The sequence below is a fragment of the Coenobita brevimanus genome, chromosome 79, assembly GCF_032717465.1.
Source record: "Coenobita brevimanus isolate Jiangsu-jjx chromosome 79, ASM3271746v2, whole genome shotgun sequence".
Classification (NCBI taxonomy): domain Eukaryota; kingdom Metazoa; phylum Arthropoda; class Malacostraca; order Decapoda; family Coenobitidae; genus Coenobita; species Coenobita brevimanus.
This window is the reverse complement of record NC_137032.1, coordinates 21,567,998-21,576,843: the sequence shown is the minus strand read 5'-3', so window position 1 is coordinate 21,576,843 and position 8,846 is coordinate 21,567,998. Positions and strand designations below refer to the sequence as shown.

Below are 8,846 nucleotides of genomic sequence, written 5' to 3'. Positions count from 1 at the left end.
TGCGACCAATGTGATAAGAGCTTCAAGAGAATGGAAACATTAAGAAATCACAAAAAAAGAATACACTCAAGGGAAGGATCCACTAGACTCTGTGATCGATGCGGTTTTTTTACTTCTAAACTACAAAATCATATGGTCATACATCGCGAAGAGAAGTCGTATAAATGTGACCAGTGTGATATATGGTTTAAGACAAAAGCGGGGTTAAAAATTCACATTAAGACACATACAAAGATTACACATAGCGATGAGAGATCCTATAAATGTGACATGTGATAAATGTTTCAAAAGCAAAAAACTCTTAAGAATGCACCAAATAATACACTCCGAGATAAAACGGTTTGCCTGTAAATTTTGTGATAAATCGTATAAGTATGCTTCAGATTTACTGTATCACATGAGAACACATCGCAATGAGAGGCCCTATAAATGCGACCAATGTGATGAGCGCTTCAAAATAATGGACTTATTAAGAAGTCATAAAAAAAAGAATACACTTAAGGGAAGGATGTAATAAACTCTGTGATCGATGAGGCATTTTTACTTCTAGAAATCTAACATATCATATGGCTACACATAGCGATGAGAGACCCTATAAATGTGACATGTGATAAGTGTTTCAAAATCAAACATCTCCTACTACGTCACAGTAAAATACATTCCGGGATAAAGCCATTTGCTTGTAAATTTTGACAGAAGTTTTTTTCAGAAAACAAATTTGACAAAACATGAAGGTATTCATACAAGGAAAAGAATGCAGCAGCAGCCAACATCGCTATGAATTTTGGGAAGGAAACCAAAGTTGAATTTTTATTATTATTAAAAAAAAAAAAAAAACTTGCAACTTGTACAACCTATCTATCTAATCTTAATTTTTTTTTTTTTAACCCTTGCCAAAAAGACTCTAATCCGAGGTTCAAATGAAAGAAACAGTTTTGGCTTAATTTCTAGCCTGGCTGGTCTGTCTCATTTATGATCCCCCAAAAAATCTAAGACAACGTATATAATACAAAATAAGATTGTAAAACCAACTAAGACAACATCTATAATATAAAATGAAATAAGAATAGTTTAGCAATTTCATTTTATATTTTATGAAAAAGATTTCTATTTTGATGAAAAAAAAGCTGTCCCTTCTAATCTAACCTAGAAAGGAGTCTTCTAAAATTTTATCTAATAACTATTTTTTTTTATTAATAAAAAAATAATCCCCGAGCTAAGCCTACACAGCCCTGCGCAGGTGACGGGAGAGTGCTGCTACTCCCGGCACAGTAGACCCCCGAGACGGCTCGAACACGGTTACAAGTCCAACGCTCTACCACAGAGTTAGCGCACCCTCTTTTTCGAATAAAAATGGAAGAACATAGGAATCCGATCGAAGAGGAGATGGTTTTAGGATTGTGCCAAACTGTTATTGAGGAAAAGAGTGACGAGGAAGAAAGTGTTGTTGGGAATTCGGCCGGAGATCTCCGCTTCTGTGATCAATGCGGTTATCTTTTTAAAACTAAATCTTTATTGCAGATTCATAAGAAAAGAGATCACTTGGGTAAAGAGGTGTACTCCTGCCCCTACTGTAATAAGCCGTTCTTTTCTAGGGTAGAGCTTGAAAGACACATTAGGATACATACAGGTGAAAAGCCATTCCAATGTAAGGAGTGTCAAATGTTTTAACCGTTTTACGACTTTAAAAAATCATATGACCACACATTGTGACGAGAAGCCCTATAAATGTGACCAGTGTGATAAATGTTTCAAAATAAGAAAAAATCTAAAATATCACCAAAAAAAAAAAAAAAACGGGAGAAAATCATTTGCCTCCTATGACAGAAGGTTTTATCGGAAAACACATCACAATACAAGGATACAATGTGGTAGAAATCTCCACCTCTGTGATGAATGCGGTCTTCTCTTCAACACTGGATCTTCATTCCAAATTCATAAGAAGAGTGTCCATTTGGGTAAAGAGTTGGACTACTGCCACTACTGTGCCAAACCATTCTTGAACAAGTATTCAATGAAAGATCATCTCAGGACACATACAGGTGAAAAACCGCACCAATGTGAAAAATGTTTTGTGTTTTAAGTCTTCTTCAAATCTAGCACATCATAGGTTCATACATTGTGACGAGAGGCCCTATAAATGTGACCAATGTGATATGTGCTTCAAAAATAAAAAAAACCTCAACACCCACCTTAGGAGGACACATGTAAATGAAAGGCCGTACCAATGTGAAAAATGTTTTGGATGTTTTAAATTTTCTTGGAATTTAAAAAATCATATGATTACACACAGTAACGAGAGGCCCTATAAATGTGACCAATGTGATATGTACTTCAAAAGAAAAGGAGCCCTCAAGTATCATATTGGGATCATACATTTAAATGAAAGGCCGTACCAATGTGAAAAATGTTTTGGATGTTTCAAATCTTCTTGGAATCTAAAAAATCATATGATTACACACAGTGATGAGAGGCCCTATAAATGTGACCAATGTGATATGTGCTTCAAAAAAAAAAAGGAACCCTCAACATTCACCTTAGGAGGACACATGTAAATGAAAGGCCGTACCAATGTGAAAAATGTTTTGAGTGTTTTAAATCTTCTTGGAATCTAAAAAATCATATAAGTACACACAATGATGAGAGGCCCTATAAATGTGAAAGATGTGGTGTTTTAAAAACTCTTTTGTCTTACGTCACCAAAAAAAACACACTGAGATAAAACAGTTTGCCTGTAAATCATCCTGTGACAAAAGGTTTCATCGGAAAGAGCATTTGATAAACCATGAAGGTATTCATAAGCCAACATGTCTATGAATTCTGGAAAGGAAATAAAAGATATTTTTTTTTATGGGGGGGGGTTGAATTTTTATTACTTCCTACACCATCTAATTGTAGAAATATTCTATATATAATGGACAACATAATTCTTTTCGGATTGTTCCAATTTTTTTACAAATTGAATTCATTATGATTTGATGTTTTAATTTATCTGTGAAAGCGTATTTATTTTTTATATCTCCCATAATAATAATAGGATAATACTTTATTTCCATATTATTATCAAAAAGTGAGAAATTTTCACCTAGACTACATTTGATTATATATTGATATATATAAATAAATATCAGAGATTTAAAATGTCTGTTAAAGGCATTGCAGTTGTGAGTAATATTGGCTAAAATTGTGTTGAGCTCTCGATCCTGTAATGCCATTTTATCTAATATCATATGGATGTGATTACACGCATACTGATAGTCTAGAAAAGAGTACCCCGAGTGAAAGGTCCGATGAATGAGTTCGGCGACTGAAATGTTACTGGTACCACCATTTGATATAAAAAAGGGAATAAAAATGATCTCAAATGAGTTGTTATTGCCCTCTCTCAAATTTGGCTTAAGTATACTGGGATCGATTAAGTCTTGCCTAATACACTCAACGTTTTTATATTTATAACTCATAAGAAAAAATACATTATTCATAATTTTCTCCACATCCTTCGAAAAGTTCATAAAATTGTTAGCTATTCCAACCCTCATTGATTCTATCTCCTTAGCATTAGTTAAGCAGTACTTATAGCCGTCCTTATCATCTCTCAGCATAACTGTGGCGTAGACTGTAAAAAACGTCTTCATGGAATAGCCCACAAGAGATTCGTTGACTGAAAGTTCGGGGAACATGGCGTTGCTCCTTATAATTTGCACCAACCTTTCCAAATAATTACCATGTTTTTCATCGAGCATAGTGTTGGAAATTTCTTGCAGTTTCACCGAATCATCTTCCTCACCCATTAAAAAATTGATGAGCTCATATATTTATGAAGATTTTCACTGAAAGATTTTGAATCGTTCTCGGTATTAAAACTGAAATTCATAATCCTCTTCTGAAGGGCATTATCGATATCGAATTCTTGTTCAAAACTATTGGAAGATAAATAAGGCGTGCAAGTTACGGATATATCCTGCGAATTTTCGTACAGATTTCGCACATTCATTTTACTGTCATGGGAGGCCACCATTTTCATTATTTGTGGGGTAAATTTCTTTTTCTTGCCTTCTTTAACAAATAATTGAGATGTATCTAAATCGTTAATTAAATGAGGGCAGTCCTTCGTGAAGGAATTCACTATAATACCGTAAGCGCCATCATTTTTACATTTACCTTTAGGAATCAATTCTGGCTAAGATGTTAGTCCCAATACTTCTTTCAATCTATCACCCCTTCCTACGAATTTCAAAACATTGATCTTTTCTCTCGCAGATCTCTCTAAATCCGCCCTCTCTTCAAAATCATATCCCTTCTTCCATGTTTCCCTGTTCGAAATCATTTGTAATATAAATAATATTCATGCTTAGAGTTCGACCCTGATTTATGTTTAGGTAACTCCTATCATCTCTGGTGGCGTCGCACTCAAAACTTGAAAACCTCGGAGAGAACGACAAACCTATTGAATCGTTCAATAACGTTCTCGAGTCGAAAAATATATTAGAAAGTGAATAATCTCGAAAACCCAGCCACTTCATAAAGGAAGTTACATGTACATGACGAATTTTCACGCCATTCTCCCACAGTAACAAAGACCGCAGACAAAGAAGTTTAGAGGTATTTCTAAAAGTTTTTTTCGCCTCATCCCTTTTCATTTTCTTCCTTTTAATTTCTCTGTTTTCATTTTTTTTCTTAGAAATTAAACTATGAAGAGTTCTTTCGCAGGAACGCAAGAAGAGGTGGTTGGCATTTTGCTGGTTATTCGCCTCATCCACAAAAACACCTATACACGTACCCAGAAAATGTAGATTGGGCGTGGCAGCGCTCGATCCATCACCACTCATGTTGAAAACGCTAATGTCTCCAAAAAGGTATTTTTTCAATAGGGATATGAAAAATGATTTCCCTTCATTCCCCATTATCCCTACGAAGGAGACGATGGTTTTACGAATGAGATTGAAAGCCGTCTGAAATATGACGAAATGTAAGTGAGCCGTAAACTCATTATCGCAGGTCGAAAGGACTGCAGTATATCCGGTATAATAAAGTAAATGGTGGAGAAGTTTAAGACAGTTTCTTTTCTTTTGGATGAGACAATTTCTCGAATTTTGGCTCCCTCTTCAGACATTTTTCTAAAAGCGACGGAGATAGTAGATTTTCCAACCCCGGACAGTGACTCAAATTGAAATGTAAAATAGCGAGTCCTAATAAGGTTTCGGGGGGGTTCAACAGATGCCTCAACATTATCAGTAAATAGGATTGTTGAAAATAATGCAAAAGAAAGACAAACTGATCAAATTCTAATTCATTCTTTAAAAAAGTTTCTAGATGAACGTCGACGTTTCTCACAAAGCCCACCGAGGCATAATGTACACCATTACTTCCGTGCCCTAGAATAAGTCCTGGACTCAAAGAATGTAGCAGACTTTTAGAATTGTTACGGGACTTAAGGAGCGTATCTCCGAGAAAGCGGGCGTGGTGGCTATTGAAGATGTCTTCTAATTCTGCGTTTTCTGTTAAAACGTTCAACTTGTCGATATTTCCACCTCGCATTTCGCGAATCTCCTTCCTCTTATTTCGATTGACGTTTTCCTTTTTTTTGGTAACTAAGCTGCTCATCACGATAATAACACTCTGGGAATATTCTCTCTGTGGTTGAGAAAATAAATCTAGAAAAAAATGTTTTTTTCGAGGGTAGGAAATCTGAACACTCCAATCTTAGCTCTGTGGCCAGATTTCACTCGCTCAGATCGAAAAATGTAAAAAAATTTCGGATGGAGGCAGGCGACCCACCTTTCACTGACCAAATCGTTGACAAGAGACTCGTATATTTGATTATTGTTGAGAGTCGAGACGTCATTATCGTTAGCGGTATCTCTTCGGACGAGAGTTTCTCTCTTACCACGACGCCATTCATTTTTCGAAATGAGCCACCCAAAATGAGAACTCTCCGACATTTCCAAGACTAGCTTCCCGAAATAACCATTCACACATCTTTCCAGGGTGTCCGTATCAACGTAAACCATTAGTTTGAAAAGTTCAACCACTTCCGCGGGATTATACAGATGATCATAGAAACTGGGAACGGTAAATCCGTTACCAGACTCGGGGGTGTGAACGATGTTTGCCTTAGGATGCAGTATTCTACCGGCGATAATATTCTCAACTCCGAATATGTCTATGTATTTGGGATTGTACAACCCCTGACCAAAATTTTTACACTGATTCCCGGAAGTCGGCCACCTCCACAACTGGTGGTGTTGTCAATATTCTTGTTGAATTTCGATAACGGTGATACCGTATACATATCCATTGAGCAGTCGTCGGCATTACTACCTCCTGTGCTATAGATTTCTTCTTTGCTGTCTATAGCTAAATAACCTTTCAGAAATTCCCGAAACAGAATAATTATCATAATATTGTTCGATGTATAGACTCAACAATCTTTTGTTCTCTAATGCAGATATTCCTCTGCTCTCGATCTTTCCAATTTCACCGCTTAACAATCCGGTGCAATAGAGTTCGGCGTCTAAAAGAAACACGTTCCATTCGTCGCACCCCTCGATTCTCAGTAAATTTCTCAGAATGGCGAGCTGCTCGCGGGGTGCTCTGCAGTGGATGTTCTCAGAGGCCACAGCTGCTGGACGAACGTTACCTACAAAGTCTCTACTGGTATTGCAATTCTTACTGTAATTATCATCTGAAAATATAGCTTGGACTCTCTCCTTTTCAGATTCACCACCTTTTTGAAACAAATATTCGAACACCAACTTGACAAAAAGTAACCTTACAAATCTGGTTTTTATAAACTTTCCAATATATATATCAATTATGTTATTTTTAACGAATCCCAGCCAAATATCTCTCATTTCGGGGACGGCAAGCATTTCAAGATCTAGCCTATTTTTAAAACTAGATATATTTCCTGTACTATAGAAAATGTACCCAAAAAAAGCGAGCTTTGAACTTGTCCGTTATACGAGGAAGAAGTGTATAGTCTTTATAGTTAGTAAATTCTCGAACAAAAAGCCAGTTCGAAAAGAGAGCAAAGCTCAATTTGCGAAATTGGTGTTGACATTCCTCTCTCAAAATTTTTTACATAACCAAAGGCATACAACCAATGCATACTAAACCAATAAAATTCTACAATATTGTTTTCCTCATCCTCTTCCATTTCTAAATCTTCCCGTTGTGTTTTTTTGAATAAAACTTCTATATTCTGCTTAAATAAACAATCCATGTTTAGAAACGTCTTATTTTCATTGTCGTACTCCTTTTCGGACTTCTTTTGAAGAATGTGTTTTTTGATAATTTCACAAGCCCAATGAGGTCTTATTTTTTTTTTCCTCTTTCCTGACATCCAAGTTAGAACCAATAGTGCTGAGAGAGTTAGGAAAGAATTGTGATCTAAATATGGAACACTGGAAGTGAGAAGAAATAAATCTTGCCAATCGAAACAGACAACAGATATAGGAAGGAATTTCTGAATGATATATAACTAACTCAATCACTGAACTCATAATAATTATTATTAATAACAGTATAATCTGGTTAGTACTTGGATGGGTGACCGCCTGGGAACACCAGATGCTGTTGGCATCCCTACGTCAAGTGGGGTTGGTGGAGGATTAGTGCCCCTCCCTGTAAAACAATTAACTCTAAGCCCTTGGCCACCCTGTCTGGGATACATGGCGTCTGGAATGAATGAATGAATGAAAAACAGTATAATTGCTACATTTAAGTATATATTCTTTTATCGAAGAATCTATATTGATTAGCATCTCGCCAAAAGTTATGGGTTTCATCAAATTACTCTCTGTAAGTATTTCAGTGAGAGAAACTACAATCATCTTTTCAAATCTTTCTAAATGGTAAGATTTAGACGCTCTTTTGTATTCTCTAACGTTTTGCCATATATCATTGAGAGGATTAGACAAACCGTTGTGAAATATTAAATACCACATAGAACACTTTGGATAGAAATTTAAACATTTACCACCCTTGTGTTGATGAGGAACGGGTGAGGATAAAATAAGTTCATCAACCCCATTGTTATATTTTTCTAAAATATTATCTTCATAAAAATTCCAGTCGATTTCTTCAAAATTATCATTATTATTATTATTATTTTTAAATCCTAAAGAATGTGAGATCACTAAGTACAAGCACATCAGAATAAAGCTGTTGATAATTGATTGCTCTCATAAATTCGAGTATAAAATTAGTTTTTATGGTTAGGTAAAGATCTGAGATTTTATGGTTGCACTGTCTGGGTAAAAGCGTATTTTTTTCTTGAAAATATATAGCGAGATTAAAGGGTATAATATACTTATCTGTAAGTGCTGCTGATTTTTTATCAAAGATAAAAGGTATATTTTTAAAGTTTTCGGCAAATTCTTGCCAAAAAGTCTCATTGTGTTGTCTCACTGTGAGAAGTTAAAAGTGGGTGAACATAATCGCCACTATTTATCTCATTCTGAAAAGACTCCATGATGCATGATTTACACATATATTTGGTCGACGTATGGACGAGAATTTTTTCTTCCAGAAATTTTTTTTCAAAATGGCATTTCAATAAAAAATTTTTAAACTCATTTCAGATTTTCTATATTCCTATCACAGAGCACCATTTCCCTGAAGTATTCTAAAGGGCGGGAAACTATATTATATCTGGCAACAAATCTGTTGGCCATTATAAAAGCATAATAAAAGAAGACGGTACTTACCCTATCGTAGTATCTAGGATCACAAAAAGATGCTGTTTCTTCCTCTTCTTTTTCTTTTTTTTTTTGTCATCTTTTCCAGAGTTAACAAAATATTACAGTCTTGGTTCATTACGTAAAAAGAGACGATGCAGGCAT

The 8,846-nt window shown here is 35.5% G+C and overlaps 1 pseudogene; it reads left to right on the top strand.

Annotated features, from left to right (window-relative positions):
- The window catches only part of LOC145409058 (uncharacterized), a 202,858-nt pseudogene that overhangs the window by 189,213 nt on the left and 4,799 nt on the right, over window positions 1–8,846 (top strand).